This window comes from Balaenoptera borealis, assembly GCF_965194805.1.
Source record: "Balaenoptera borealis genome assembly, chromosome: 15".
Taxonomy (NCBI): Eukaryota; Metazoa; Chordata; class Mammalia; order Artiodactyla; family Balaenopteridae; genus Balaenoptera; species Balaenoptera borealis.
The window spans coordinates 7941871-7955190 of record NC_138871.1 but is presented as its reverse complement, the minus strand read 5'-3'; the positions used below and the strand labels follow the sequence as shown (position 1 = coordinate 7955190).

At 47.0% G+C, this 13320-nt stretch overlaps 1 protein-coding gene and 1 long non-coding RNA gene across 3 annotated transcripts in view; one reads left to right on the top strand and one right to left on the bottom strand.

Moving 5' to 3' along the window:
• Positions 1 to 473, bottom strand: part of MGAT4A (alpha-1,3-mannosyl-glycoprotein 4-beta-N-acetylglucosaminyltransferase A) — a 117903-nt gene extending 117430 nt beyond the window's left edge. The window contains exon 1 of one of the 2 annotated variants that reach the window (XM_082356175.1): positions 395 to 473. The gene's annotated coding sequence lies outside the window, so the exon portion shown is untranslated. Of the gene's footprint in view, positions 1 to 343 lie in introns of both variants that reach the window. The other variant, XM_082356174.1, reaches the window with a different exon arrangement.
• The window catches only part of LOC309611586, a 512787-nt gene that overhangs the window by 46734 nt on the left and 452733 nt on the right, over positions 1 to 13320 (top strand). The window lies entirely within an intron of this gene.

Sequence of the window (13320 nt, the reverse complement as noted above, 5' to 3'; positions counted from 1 at the left end):
ACCCCCACTTTCCTTCACTTTGCCCCAAAGTCGACAAGCCCCGCCGCGCCTAGGAGAGCCGAGAACGCACCAGGCGCCCGGCCGGCCACCCCGAGAGCGCGCAGCACCCCGGGGCTGCGGCGGCGGCGGAGCGGGGCTGACGGCGAACCCAGGGCGGCCCGGCCCGCGCCCCGCCCCGAGGCCCGGCCCGCCCGCGCCCCGAGCCGGCCCCGCAGCAACCGGAGGCGCACGAGCTCCCGGCCGGGCCGCGGCGCAGGCTGCTCCGTTACCAGCAGGTGGATCTCCCGCGACCCGGGGCCGCCCCTCAAACCCGCGCCCCCCGCGCAGCCGCCCTGCACACCACCTCGAAGCTGCCCGCGCGCCGCCGTCGCCGCCGCCGCCGCGAGCCCCTCACCCGCCGCCGGCGCTGCCAGTCCTGCCGCGGCCGCCGCGGAGGCTGCTGTGGCCGCCGCCGCTGCTGCCGGGCGCCCCGCCTCCCCGCGCGGCTCCGCCCCGCCGCTGGAGCGCTGCGGCCCCCGCGCCCGACCCCGCCCGCGATCCCGCCAGCCATTGGCCGCCGGTGCTGCGCGCCGTCCACCAGGCGCCCCCGCGCGGCCGAGCCGCCCGCCAGAGGCCCGCCCGGCTGTCATTTAGGGGCGCCGTCTCGCAGCCTGTATCATTCTCGTGAGATCTCCCCCGCTTCATTTACCGTCACCGCCGGGTCTGGAGCGGCGTCTGGGTCTCCGGTCCCGGCCTCTGAGCGCTCGGCGTCGCCCGGCCGCCACATCTGGCTTTAATCCCCCCGGGCGTGTGCGCGGAGGCAGCTCAGGCTGCCAACAAAAGGCCCCGGGGAGCCCCCAGCTTCCGCCTGGGGCGCGACCCGACCACCCGGGGTGCCCCGGCCCCAGCCCCTACCCCCAGCTGGGGTCCCGTCCCCGCCATCCTGCCAGGGAGGCATTCCCGGTGACAGGTCCCGGGGCGGCTCCCGACCTAATCCAGCAAGAGCTTCCAAGGCCCCGCGCGTCCAGGCACCTCACCGATGTCTGGCTCTCGCGACATCCCCAGCGATAGGCATCGTTATCCCCAGTTTACCCACGAGGAGACCAGGACTTAGGGAGAAGGACTAGCTTAAGCGACTGGGAAGAAGATAATATAAACTAGGAGTTAAATGCAGATCGTTTGGGTGCTAAAGCCTCTGATTTTTTCCACTACACCACGCTGTCCTGCCCCTTTCTCCTGAGCCACATGTCCTAATCTATCACCATTTCATAAAGTTGGAGGTTAACTTCGGAACCAAATAGATAATCATCTATAGAAAGCCCGAGTGGTCTGCCCCAGTTTTTCTTAGTATCTTGTACGTACTGTGACTTGGGTTAGTAACCGGCCTGAGGGCCAGATTTCCTGTAATCTATGACAAAGACATTTCCTAGTAGCAAACTGGCAACAATTTCATGACCAGATGTAAGTAATAAAGGCTGAACCCACTCTCGGATAAAACCTTTGATACATTGTTTGATACACCTCGCCTGAAATATCTCTTGGGAATGGAAAGCCCTAGGCCTTGTTCTACAATGCTCAATGACAGGCAAGCAATTTCCTTGCAGATGAAGAAAGCACTACCATTTGACAAAGCCCGGTCCACAAGACTGGACAAAAAACCAAATAGCCCAGGTAGCTCCTATCTGCATTCTACAGAGGAAGAAACTGGAGGCCCTGAGAGGTTAATAGTACAAACAGTAATACCACACAAACTGATACAAATGGTAATGTAGGCACTAGTAAATGATGGAACCACAATTCAAACCCAGGTCAGTTTGACTCCAGAGCCCCTCCACCATTCCTGTACCTCTCTGCTTACACCTTCAGCAATTGACAAAACGTTGTTGGGTGGATGAATATTAAAAAGACACGTTTCTTTCCACTTTCTTCATTTTTTCTCTCTCAGTGAGGGAAGGAAATGAAAGCATTCACAAACATTCTATAAGCAGAGGCATATGTCAGAGAGAAAGGAAAGCTGCAAAGGACAAACTTCAAGTACAAACTCAATGGGCTTATTCAGGATAGATGGCAGAATTCCCCCTGGAAGAGCGTTAGTGGTGAACCCACAGCAGGAGACAAAAAGCAGGAAAAACAGAACTGCCTTCCTTAGGGGGCCTTCTTGATTGTTTGTTGCTACTCCATCTGGCAGCAGAAGGCCAGGTTTCGGAAGAAATCTGGTGATACAGTTAAACTTGTCACAAACCAATCACGTTTTAGCTCTGGAAAGCCTGGATTTCAGTTCGTTGTCCTAAGAAGTCAGAAGGGCATGCGATATATGCCAAGGTAGGGGTTAGAATGAATTGATCATTCACCCTCACTTTGCAGAGCACACGATCCTGGATTTGCTGACCATGTCTGTGGAACTTGTATAATAAACAATTAAAGGGGTTCCTAACCCCACTGAGTCCAGTCTAGTTCTTTTTCTCTTTTTTATCTTTTCCGCGATGATTCTCTAGCTCCGTTATTCTGCACCTTCTCTTTTTGCCTTATCCTGGCCTTTAAGTTCACACAGTCAGTGGAAACTGGGGAGGGACTTAGGCTAGAAGTTCTGCCTGTAACTTCACCATTCTATGTTCCGTCTCCAACAAAACTGTGATGTGGTGGCTGTTCTTTCCACAGATGTTTCTGGAGTGCCTAAGATGTGCAGAGGCAGCTGGTGCCTACCCAGAGGTGCTCACCGACTAGTGGGAGAGGTGGGTAAGGAAGTAGACCACAGACAGCACCATAAACTCAAGCTACTAGGACAGAAGATAGGATGGGACCCTCAATCAGATTCTCAAGGCGGAGAAGGCTTCCTGGAGGTGACATCTGACCTAAAAACAGAGTACACACAGGAAGCTAATCTTCTCCTTTTATCACTTTGATGGGGAGTACTTGTTGGTGGGGACCGTGCCTGCAGCCATCAACTTCTAAGAAATCAAACACATGATCTTTAGTTCTTTTCTGCTCCCGTCCCCTCCATGCACGAACAATCAAACTTGCATCATTTATGAGTGTTGTTAAATGTCGTGACTCTGGTTTCTTGGCTACTGGCTCGCATGGGATCTTTTTTTCAATTGCAAAGGCTTCACGAGGAATCATATCACATCACATTCCTGTTTGTTTTTTTTTAATGGCTCATGTAGAGGTGGTAGGAGCCCTCCCATTTTACTTGATAAATGGTGTGTTCTATCCCTTTAGTCTAGAAGTTAGAGGGGAACTAGGACCAGGGTGGGCAGTAAGAGCCTATTAACTCTTTGTTAACCACAGAGTGTTTCAGACACAGGTACACAGTATTTCTGTTGTGTAATCAGACAGAGCACATGAGGTCCAAGAAATTAATGGGAGAATTCAAATAGAACCAACCACCACATTTAATATTCAGCTCTAGGTGGACATTAAGGTTTATCCAGATGAAGGATAGCAGAGAGCTAAATTATTTTAATTTTTCATTTTTACACTTTCTCCCCACACCTTCACTCATCTCTTTGTGAAAGAACCCCTGAAAGATGCCTTTCTTATTCGTTCACGTTCACACTGTCGGGGTAGGTGTACCTATCAGGTTATTCAGACAAAAGCCAGGCTGTGTGGCTACATGATTATGCAATTATAAGCCCTTACCATACTGAAGTGTTGTGGCCAGTGGTGTTCATATATGTATATAAGACATTGCAAAAATTTTTCAAGAAAACCCCAAAACAAAAGAGAATCCAACCATCTTACTGGGAACAGGCGCCCTCGGCAATGCCACGTGGCAGGAAGTTTAGGAGGCTTGGAGGGATCACTCTTCCCTACTAAGTGACTTAGCCACACCATTAAAGCTGACTCACTGGTTTTATTCTATTTGATGTACACTCCGAAGGCATGATGGAAGAGAATTTTGTGCTGGAGAATTGCAGAGCCTTGGCCACTTTGTTCTTTTCTTTTTCTTCCTCTGTGAATTTGGTACTTGGAAAAGATGCTGGATCAACAGCCCTGCATCTGAAATCCATCCATGCATGAAACCAATCTGAGCAGCTCAACTATGCTACTCCATCAATACATTTCAAACAGGATAAAAACCTTTACTCAAATAATATACCCAGGACCATGATTGCCAAATATCAGGCCATTGGACTTCTGGGTATCAGGACAACATAATCTCTGTCATCTTTTTCATAGACCTAGTGTTTCTGTACCCTCTTTTATAGCAACTGAACACAACTCTACAAGTATGTGTCTGTATCAGCCATGGACCAGGAGGAAGGAAGGAAGGAAGGAAAAGAAAGAAAAAAAGAGAGAGAGAGAGGAAGGAAGGAAGGAAGGGAGGGAGGAAGAAAGGAAGAAAGGGAGAAAAAAGGGGGGAGAGAGGAAAGAAAAAGGGGAGGGAGGGAAGGGAAGGGAAGGAAGGAAACTATCCTAGGTATTTTGGATGGAGGGCATATTATACAGGAGATTGCTTGCAAAGGTGTTGGAAGGGCTGAATGAAGAAAGAAGGGGCATGAAGAACAAAGAGGATGCAGGATGGATACCCAAGCATCAGAGACTGCTAGTGCCCCTGGGTGGACACCTGGAGCTTACATCTGCTGATGCACTATTGGAGAACTGTTGCTATTGGTCTGGAACCCTGAAAAGATGCTGCCTTAGCCTGGGCAGCTGGAGACAGGAATCACCCCACCCCCACTGTTTTTGCAACTGTTGCCAACAACTTCCAGAAGCAGGAAGCTTCTCTCCTTCCTCTGCCTTCTAATCTCCAACCATTGCCTCCTATGGGCAGATATTAACAGAAAGCCAGTTCCAGGAAGCCCAGCAACTGCAGCCAGCTTACTCTCAGCTCCGGCATCACACAGCAGAGGATAGAAAGGCAACAGCATGGGAGGCTCAAGACAATGCATAAGTAACCAAATCAGTGTCAGAATAAAAAACCACTTTAGGCATTCTTTAAAGAGAAACCAGAGCTTGTCCTGGAAACAAGAGGGAATGGAGCCTGTCAGATCTCTCTGCTCCAGTGGGACTAACACAAACTATAGAAAACACCTTTCTCATTCACATCACTCTTAAGAGAGACTTGTTCACATGTCTCGTGGCAGCCATCACGATGCTGTCACTAGTAAAGAGAGAATTTTCTATCAAACACTGATGCTGTATGGAGCCCTTAGGTGATCAGCAGTTTAGAAGACACAGAATTGAAAATGTGGTCTTAACCCTCAAGGAGTTCACAGTCTGGTTGGAGGAACACCCAAGACCCTCCTCATCTCATGCCTGCTTGCCACTAGAGCCACATTCTAGCCTCTGCCCCTCAAGCCAAGCCATGCCATCCTGAACCGTTCCCTGCCAGCCACCAAGTGGCACATCCTGTTGCCTCTGGCAACTCACTCCCCAGCCCCACCCTACAGTCCTCTTTGGCTAGCTAACATTCTTCAAGATTCAGCTTGATGCCACCTCCCAGGAAGCCTTCCCTTTCCCCCAAGACTGGGAGAGGGACGTACTGTACTCTGTTCCTACTCCTACCAGTGGGTTTGTCACACTGTAGCATCGCCCTGAGTTTCCAAGCTGGTGTTAGTTAGAGGAAGGGCAAGCTTCAGTGCCTCTCAGTCTTTGGAGTGGTTGGGTCAGATCTGGGGCAGCTGGAATCTTCCAGCTACAAGCAGGCTGGGGGCCCATGATGAATGTTGTTTTCTCTGTGTTTTATTTAGTGAAAAGAAAAGCTGGGCAGCACCGATATAATCGTCTGCTGACTTATCTGCCTCATTCATTCAGCTGTTACACTGTTGGAGGTCAGGGACCATCTTATTCATCACTGTATGGCAGGCACATGGGAGCCACTGCCAGCATTCTTTGACAGAATGAAGGAGGACTTTGTGGAAGAGGACACACTTTCTCTGAGCCTTGAAGAACGGGTGTAGGATTTGGGCAGATGTAGGGGGGAAGGAAATAAGCATTACAAGAGAGGGAGGAGCACACACACAAAGAGCGCAGGGCACCAGCGTTCATGGCACCTGGGCAGGGGGAGTAAACAGAGGCATCATGGGAAACAAGGCAGGTTATGAAAATTGTGCACGGTCTCAGTCTTTGGTAAGAGGAAGACACTGAAGATTGCTGGATAAAAAAGCAACATTGGGGCTTCCCTGGTGGCGCAGTGGTTGAGAATCTGCCTGCCAATGCAGGGGACACGGGTTCGAGCCCTGGTCTGGGAAGATCCCACATGCCGCGGAGCAACTAGGCCCGTGAGCCACAACTACTGAGCCTGCGCGTCTGGAGCCTGTGCTCCACAACAAGAGAGGCCACAACAGTGAGAGGCCCGTGCATCGCGATGAAAAGTGGCCCCCACTCACTGCAACTAGAGAAAGCCCTCGCACAGAAACGAAGACCCAACACAGCCAAAAATGAATAAATAAATAAAATAAAAATTAAAAAAAAAAAAAAGCAACATTGTAACAAAAATCCTCAAGGCTAGAGGTGCCCTCATGTCATTGACTGCAGCTAGAAAGTTGCTGTGATATTTTTACCTGAGTGAAAAAACAATGTGTCTTATGATCATCCAACAAATATTTGCAGGGCTGCTACTGTATGCCCCGTCTACATACCTCCACTAGAGGCTTTTAGTAAATATTTGCTCATTGCTTTGGTTTTGCTTCCTACTTTACATTTCACATTGGCCTAGGATCAAAAGCACAAAGCTTAAGATAAGATGAAGGAGGGTAGAGAGCAGGCAGTTCTCTTCGGTCAATGGACGTTCTAATATTAGTGTCTCAGATACAACTGAAAATGCCCTATCGCTTCAGAAACGAACAGGAGTGAGAGCTAAGGTGTCTCTTCAGGGAAAAGAGTCTTCCAGAATTCTGAACGCTCCATTCAATAGCCTTGCTCAAGTCAGCTTCTATGGAAAGCGTTTGGGAAGGTAGAAATGGTACAAGAAATCAAGACCGTCCTCTGAACAGAAAATCTTGGTGCACGGAATTGTCAATAAAACCTTCCAAGACAATCTCCACAGAATGCTTTGTAAAATTAATTTTGTCAAAATTCTCTAAAACGTTTTTGGACAGCAATATGCTTTGTGAACTTAAAAGTGCTTATTGAGGGGACACATTGTAAGAGTGACCTGCCTCTGGTTCGGCATGGGAAGGCATGTCTTATCCCAGAGGTAAGGGAGAAGTCAGCAAGCCCTTCCCAGACTAGGAAGCAAGAGAACAATTTTAAAAGAGCTGAACACGGTTGAGTACAAACACAGAGGCCTCCTTCTAGAGGAACTCAGGTCTTGTGCCAGCTGGGTTCCTGTTCCTTTTGGGGGGGACCCCTAGGCCTGGTTCACAGCCTTGAGCCATCTTCCTTTCCCTAGATGTAGACTTCTTTCACCAGCTGAATAGTTGACCCCTCCTTTCATCACTGAGAACTTCCTGTTCTTGTTGGTTTTTCTCCTAAAGACTCCAGGTAATCTAAAAAGCTTCCACACACCAAACCAGCTAAATGTACTGAGTAATCATTTTCCTATTATTAATCAAGTGATACATAGGTAGACAGATAGATAGAAAATCAAAAGTTCTTATTCACAACAGTGAGATGTCCTAGCTGTTTTACAGACTATCCCAGGATATAGGGCCCTGACACTTGGACCTGCCCTGTGGGGGTGATTTAAACGGACTGAGACCAAGGGAACTCATCAGATCTCATCTTTGAAACAAAGAGATACAGTCTCCTTCAGTGTCAGGACAGAAGCAGAAAGACAGGGGATGGAGTAGGCAGAAGCCCTGAGCAAAAAGGTAGAAGAAGCCAAAAGATAGAAAGTAAAGAGAAGTGAGTCCACAAAAGGGTAAGAGCAGCAGGTCGGGGAGGAGCAGAGACGGAGCAGTTGAGTGAGGCAGTGGCTGGAGCTGCCTTTGGGGCCCAGCTGCTGTGGGAGGACGGGAGTGCCTGCTACCGGCAGGACAGGGACAGAAGTACTTGAACTTGTCAGGAGGCTGTGGGTTTGTGTTCCTTTTCTTCTCAAAACTTCCCATCACATGAGTCTGCACAAAGGGTAGAGGAGAGGGGTCAGGAATTTGGGGGAGGCAGCCAGATCTTCATAAATAGGACTTGATTGTTATTGTTGTTGTTTTTTAATTTTTTGAGCCACGCCCTGCGACACGTGGGATCTTAGTTCCCCAACCAGGGATGGAACCTGTGCCCCCTGCAGTGGAAGTGTAGAGTCTTAACCGCTGGACCACCAGGGAAGTCCCCAGGACTTGATTGTTTTCGTGAAGGACCCTGAGCTCTTACAAGATGACATATGCACGTTCAAATGCGAAACCTAAAACATTCTGAAATGTTTTAGGCTTTTTAGACCATCCACGGCATTTATTATGCACTCCATAATTCCACACTCCTGTCACTCATTAGTTGAAAAAAAGTCGGTAGTTATACTTATTTTCAGTTTAAAACTTGAATTTAATACAATTGAGCATGGATTGAAGGGGTAGAGAGACCAAGAAGCCAAACCTCATCAAGGTGGCTGGAGACCCAGAAAGGTAAACTTTCCATCAATGTGTGACTTACGGGTATACACATCCTAAAACCATCTTAGGACAAAAATGACCTATTTCTAATAATGATGATCATAATTTCTCCATTCCATTCATTTTCCCCAAACCCAGAACATGAGATCACACAGATAAATCCTCTTGCATTTCAGCATTTATTAGAACTCCCTGTGGGATATTTTTTTTTTTTTATCAGTTTTCTAATTTTCCAACCTGAATCCTATCTCACTGGCCACATTTATGTTGCCATTCAGCAACAACAGAGAGGCAAGGAGGGTGATATTCAGAAGTATTGGGGAGTGGGACCCTGACACTTCTAGCAGGATGTGGCACTGTGGGCTTATAATGAAAAAAATCTAAGAACTGCTCCCCGCTAATGGAAAAATAAATTGGAATTGTATTGGGAAAGTGCCCAAAAGAACTTGCCTCAAATGAGAATTGAGTCTTTATTAGAAAAATCTGATAAAGAGGGGGAAAAAAATCCTTCCAATCATCTAATGGTCCTTATAATTCATCGTTTCATTGCCTTCCTATAAAGGGACATTACATTTTAGTGTCTGTCAAATGTTATTGTAATTGTGAAAGTACCTTCTGCCCAGCCACCTGAAATAATTTCTCCTTTCAAGTGAAAGCTTCAACCTTGCAGTGAAAGTACGTCCCAATTTCTTCATCTTCCAAGCACTAGGGGAAAAGTCATCATCTTGGCCTCTGCAGAGGAGAACAAATATTTAGGAAGCTCCTTCCTCATGAATTTTAGCATTTGCCATAGTTCCTATTTGACAACGTATCGTATTTCTTTCCTGTTCGACAAATATTTGCTGAGGGCTTACGGTGTTCTGGCACCAAACACCATGTGGCACAGACAATTGAACTCGGCTCTTCAGTCCGTGTGGGGTGAGGGAGTATAGCAAGAAATGAGGTTGCACAGAAAGATTGGGGTTTGGGGTCAGTTTTTTTTTTTTTTCTGTAGGGGCAGCGGGTGCCGGGGGATTTGGTGCTAGCATAAGGAGTTTGGACTTTATTCAGTAGATAATGCGAAGTCATCAGATGTTTTTGAGAATGGGCGTTCAGAGCTAAGGGTCAGGAGATCCTCCTGGTGGCAGCCAGTACAGTGGGTGGTAGGGAAGGGAGGGTGGGTCCTCCGAGTGAGAGCTAATCAGTCCCAATTTAGGGTTGCTGCAGGGACAGGTGAGAGAAGGAGGGCAAAAGAGGCATTGAGTTTTGTTTTTTGTTTTGTTTTGTTTGGCCACGCCGCGTGGCATGCAGGATCTTAGTTTCCTGACCGGGGATCGAACCCGTGCCCCCTGCCGTGGAAGCACAGAGTCCTAACCACTGGACCGCCAGGGAAGTCCCGAGGCATGGAGATTTTGAGGCCAGTGATGGGGCTGATGGCAGGTTTCCAAACCAAAGCAGAGATCACAGGGAAGGAGATGTTTAGGAGGAAAATGACTTCAACTTTGACCCTACTGATGAATCGGAGTTGTTAAGAGACACAGAGGTGGTGCTCTTTGGCAGGAACAAGACATGGACGTTAGAATTGAAGAGAAAGATCAGGTGACTCCAGCAAGATGGAGAGGGATGAGGGGTGAGTAGAAACCATTGGGTTTACCAGCTAGGTCACTGGCCGCCTTCACAAGGGACATTTCAGAAGGGCAGCATCAGCAAAGGCTCCATGGCCATTTGCCAAGGATGAGTGGGTGGCCAGGCAGTGAAGACAGCTTGGGCTGTGCTTTGCAGGGTGGCGTGAAGTCATCCTGGTTTTGTGTCTAACATCAGAAATATTTGAAAAGCCAGAAAAAGGAGATCTAAATGATAAATCAGGATCGCCCCCATCACTGGCCACCTCCTACTCAGCATCCCCTTTTGGGGATACCTACTAATACTAATACCAGCTTAGTGTTCTGAACCATCCCCTAGGCCTCTGCTATTTTTCTATAATTGCAAATAAGAAAGAAATTATCGTAAATATAGCTAGCATTCCCAGAACATTCACACTCTGCCAGGCATCCCACGAAGAGATTTACACATATTAATTAATTTAATCCTCACAATGACCCTAAAAGGTTGGGACTCTCATTTTACCTCTTTACACAGGAGGAAACTGAGGCAAGAAACATTAAACAAGTTGCCTAAATTCACAAAACGAGGAAGTAGCTGAGCTAGGAGTCAGCCCGGGCAACCTGCAGGTGTCTGTGCCCTTGATCATGTTGCTGCCCTCCCCCAACCATTGCAAAGGTATTAAAGGAGTCCTAGGAATTTTGCAGAAACTAAACACCATCGTAGAAAGCTTTCAAACATTCATTTTATTTGTGGACTGGCTCGTTTTAGAGAGTGACACAGCCTAAGTTCAACATCACTTGTTTCAGGGCAAACAGTTATGTAGGTGAGCTGAAAAATCTGCCAATATCATAAGCCCAGAATTGGGGACTCTTGGAGCTAGGAGGGACCCTATCCCCTCTGGTCAAGTGCTTACTTGTACATAAAAAGAAACCACCAGCCAGAGCAGCAAAACATCTTGGCCAAGGTCATATCACCAGCTAAGGGCCGACTAAGACTGGAACTCAATATTCTGAGCATTTCCACTGCATCCAAAGGAGCTGGAGTGAGGGAGACAGGGGAGAGTGGTACGGCGAGAGAGGAGGAAGCAGCAGGGCGAGTCTGCACCCCAGAACCCAGCTCAAGGTTAGGGTGAGTGGCACTGAGCTGTCCACAGGCTGCAGCCCACCTCAGGCCTCTTCCTGAGTTTGCATGATCCTTTCAGCCATTTGGCCTGACTCATTTTCTTTCTCTCTCCCTAACCCCCAATCCCAGTCCCACCCCGACCCCCTACCACTGGGTCCCACACTCTACGCCCAGACGAAAGTGTAGATTAGGCCCCTGGCCCACGAGTGTTTAAAGAATGTCTTTAAATTAGTTAATTGACGATACATACATGCACCCCTGTGTTCATAGCAGAACAATTCACAGTAGCCAGTAGCCAAGACATGGAAGCAACCTAAGTGTCCATCGACTGATGAATGGATAAAGAAGATGGGATACATTTATATAGCGGAACACTACTCAGCCATAAAAAAGAATGAAATAATGCCATTTGCAGCAACATGGATGGACCTAGAGATTATCATACGAAGTGAAGTAAGCCAGACAAAGACAAATACCATATGATTATCACGTATATGTGGAATCTAAAATATGATACAAATGAACTTATTTACAAAACAGAAACAGACTCACATAGAAGAAAAACTGATGGTAACCAAAGGGTAAAGGGGGATATTGATAAATTAGGAGTTTGGGATTGACATATACACACTACTATATGTAAAATAGATAAATAACAAGGACCCACTGTATAGCACAGGGAACTATATTCAATATCTTGTAATAAACCATAATAGGAGGGAATATGAAAAACAGTATACATACTGTACACCAAAAACTAACACAACACTGTAAATCAACTATACCTCAATAAAAAATTAGTAAATTGATCCATATAAGTGAACAATTAGAGGAGAATCATGCACAGGAAAAGTACTGATAGTCCGTGGATCTCCCCTTGATCCACTAGGGAAGCAAGAAAATAACCTCAGCAGAACCCTCTTGGATCCTACAGAAAAAAACCCATGGTTGTACCAAAACACATGACTTGAACTATGTAGTGTTGGTCCTGGTCCTTTTTAGGATTTGTCCACTTCTTTTCAACATTGAGGCTCCCAGCGTCTGAGCTGCAGATGGTAACTTTCACCTTCTAACGGCATTTCATCCTGCTGCCAACAGGGATGCAGTAATATGAAAACACTAAATGAGTGTCTTTTGCAAAAACAACTTTCCACCAAAAACCTTACTGTGCAAACACGGCTGTTCCCTAAATGGGCCTACACATAGGCCGAGAAAAAAAAGCACATTTTGCAAAATAACGGCCTCTCCCAAAACTGTTACAGCTTTTTGGATGGTGTTAAATCTCATAAGCAGGAGAGGGAGAAGTTATTACTATCCAAAGATCATCTTTTGCATTCAGCTTAGGGATGCGTTACAGTTTGAGGCCACTCTACTTGTATGATTAAATTAAATGACTTAAGGAAAATACAAAACTACTTACTTTTCACATCAAATGTGACTAATTTCCAGCTTAAATTTGAGACTATGCAGAGTAGGCCCTTATTTATATGCGTTTGATTTTATGGACGCTGGGATGACCCCAGATAAAAATACTTTTCTTGATGATTCTCTGCTGCCCAAACATTAGTACTTTGTTATGACTTACCACTCAGTTTAAGGATTTTCCCTTTGTTGATTATCTTGATCTTGGTAATCATTCTATAACGTATATATATATATAGCAAATCATCATGTTATACATTTTAAATATGTACAATTATATTTGTCAATTATTCCTCAATAATTTTTTTTTTTCAAGTGAATGATCCTGGCAAGGACACTGCATTACACCAAGACTGACACAGGCCTGTGGACCCAAAACAAGTGACAAGAGCCAGGGTGAGAACATTTCCAGCTCAGTCACAATTTTGAATGACAGCTGAGCTCGGTCCCTGATGCAGGGAGGCCAGAGGGAGCGGTGGGACCGGGGCGAACTGGAGAGCACACAGCTGTCTGAAGGGGAAGCCACTGCACAACTCCCTGCCAGTTGTTGGCTCCTGGTGATGGAAGCCCAGACCCACCTTTTCCCAAGAAACTGAAATTCTGATTCTCATGTTACTTATCCTATTTTAAAACAGCAGGAGAACCAAACACAACACATTTTCTAGCCATATCTGGCTTGTGGACCTTGGCTTCCAACCTCTGTGAAACCCTCTTAGGAGCCATC